This window comes from Morone saxatilis, unplaced genomic scaffold (genome assembly GCF_004916995.1).
Source record: "Morone saxatilis isolate NCDOM2014 unplaced genomic scaffold, NCSU_SB_2.0 Contig2, whole genome shotgun sequence".
Classification (NCBI taxonomy): Eukaryota; Metazoa; Chordata; class Actinopteri; family Moronidae; genus Morone; species Morone saxatilis.
The window spans coordinates 26553618-26556579 of NW_023339762.1; positions in this window are offsets into that span (position 1 = coordinate 26553618).

Genomic DNA, 2962 nt, shown 5'->3' on the forward strand with positions numbered 1-2962 from the left:
AAAGCCTCTTCTTTAAGTGTTCAGCTCTCCCGGATAGCAGAATCAAGGCCGATCTGGCGATTAAAGGAAGTTAATTCAGGTACAAAGTTGCAATAAACTCGATCTCACAGGAAGAAAGGGCCTAATCTTTTCCTTTCCCGTTCATTTACTAACAATTCACCTTACAATATTAATGCAAACCAGAGCCTGAAATATGGAATTTCAATAATAATTACCTTTTGTTTCAGGGATGTTTCACAGGAGATATTATTCAAGCTCTGGGCTGAGTTCTTGTAAAAAAAACTATGATTACTTATCGATTGGACCATCCTCTCAGCTCCGCCCCAACTGTTCATTTTAAATTATTATCAGAACAATTGGGAGAAATGTCTATTTCCAATACCCCACTACTCACATAGCTTTTATATCTGTCTTTTTATCTGTATTTATTTTTTTCACTCCCAATTACTTACTTGCTGATGGGAATTTCCCGGTTGTGGATGAATAAAGTATAATCGTAATTCTAATTCTAATGTAATGTATAAAATGGATGCACATGACATGTAGTATATTTCCATTTTGAGTATTGGTTCCTCAATGTGATCACTAACATCATATGTCTTTGGGAGAAAGAGCTAGATAGCAGTTACACAATATATCTTGATACTGTCACCACAGTGAGGTATAAGATCATTTTTAAAAAACCTAAACTAAAATCTAATTCTTAAAGGGTTAATCAACTGTCAAGTTTATTAAGGCTTAAAATGTAACACAGGACCTGAATCAACAAATGTGTTCCTCAACAAACGCGAAAAGCATTTTTCTGGTGTCCAGTAGTTGTGTGTTGTCAGCCCGTTCAACACAACTTAGTGGTTAAAACTTCCTCGCTCAGGGAAGGAACAACGTCCCACAATAACGACAGAAAACTATTGTAAATAAATGACATTAGCAAGTACTCAACCGAATGAAAAGAATTCTATAAGGTAAAAAAATAAGAAAGGAAGAAAAGATCAATCACCTCGTCCACACATATTTACTGGTCCAGTCTTCAGTGATTCCAGTCATCCAGGTCTCCAGTGGTCCACGCGGTCCAGGAACTCCTTTGTCCCCTTAGAAGCAGGTAGAAACAAATTAAACAAGCCTAAAAATCCAAACCCTGACCAAAAAAATTGAAAAAGAACATTTTTGATGGATGTAACTCACAGAGATGACTTTATTAATCTATATAATTTAATAGTGTCGAATTTAAAAGTTTTGCCTGAGGATGACACTGGAAGAGAAGTCAAAGGTGTTTTTAAATGTCAGCCCTCAGAACTTTTCAACCTGGAGGTGACAGTAGAGGACAAGTAAGACAATGACCAAAACACATTGGACCCATCCACTGTGAAGCAAGCAAGAAAAACTGTATTTTGTCTATCATATGTCTATGGTAACTTGCTCGCCAGTATATAGGACGCACACCACTGATAGTAAAAGTCCCAGAATTCACTGCAACATAACTAGCATGCTAAGACCTGCAAGCCCAGGTGCACCTTCCTACTACTCTATTGCACTCATCAGAGGTCAGAAGTCATCTACACTCCTCACTTTATATTAAATTAAAATAAAACAGGGGCTTTCAAGACAGGTCGGAGGAAGAATATCTGTTTACTTGCATTAGCATAAGACACTTTGAGACGAAATCCCCGGACAAGTACAAGCACATGGACAGACAGCAGAGGGTAGAGAAGTTGAAAAAAAGACTGGAAAAGACATATTCGAGGAAGTATCTAAATGTGTGAATGAAGTGAAACTGCCCTGGGACAAACTGACGGGACTGATGACAGATGGAGCGCCTGCAATGTGCGGTGAAGAGAACGGATTAGTGGGGAGGATGTGGGAGAAATGTGCAGGTGAGCTGAGTGTATCACTGCATCACTTAACTTTGTAAGAGCTAAAGGCTTAAATCACCACCAATTTCAGTCTTTTCTTGAGGAGATAGACTGAACATGCCGATGTGCCCTATCACCCAGAGGTGCAATGGCTGAGTTGAGGGAAGGTGCTGAATAGATTTTTTGAGTTGCATGAGGAAATCTGCCAGTTTTTGGAAGCACATTTTGCTGATAAACTGGTTGGTTAAAAAGCTGATGAAATTTAAACTGCTAATCAATCTGTTGGTAGTTGACGTGGAAAGAGCACCTGTGAACATCCAAATGAAGCTGATAGACCTCCAGTGTAATGACAGACTCAAGGCAAAGAATGACTGTGGGCGCTGCACAGTTTCCAAGCTTCATCCCTGACACGATGCCTTAACTCTGCCTACATTATTCTTTGTTTGGAATGGTAAATGGTAAATGGACCTGTACTTGTGCCTTTCTAGTCTTCCGACCACTCAAAGCGCTTTTTACACTACATACCACATTTGCCCTTTCACACACATTCACACAGTGATGCACAGCATCGGGAGCAATTTGGGGTTCAGTATCTTTCTCAAGGATAACTCATGGAGCCCAATGGGCACAGGTGGTGCAGGTAACCTAGGCAACCAAGGATCATAGGTCAGGTGCAATGTTCCATATCAGTCACATCTGTATATGAAAAGCTGTATATAGTGTCCATGTATTTGTCCTTTTTGTATTATTATCTTTTTATTTTTTCTATTCTATTTTTAATGAATGTGTATTTTTTTAATCTATCGTGTTGTGTTGTATCTGAGCTGCTGTAGCGGGTGAATTTCCCGTGTGAGATCAATAAAGTCCATCTTATCTTAGCTCGTTGTAAATTAATTACACTTTCCATGCACACATTTATGGATGTGGGACTTATTCCAAACCACTATTATACATACAAAGTTATACTTATTTACTTCTAATGCATTTCATAGCAGTAAACAGACATTATGCTGTGGTAAAGTTATTCAAAGGGTCTTAATAACACTAAAACTAGTATAAAATAGTGATAAGCAGAGAAGTACTCACTTTGTGAACTTGGAGTGGTTTGCTGG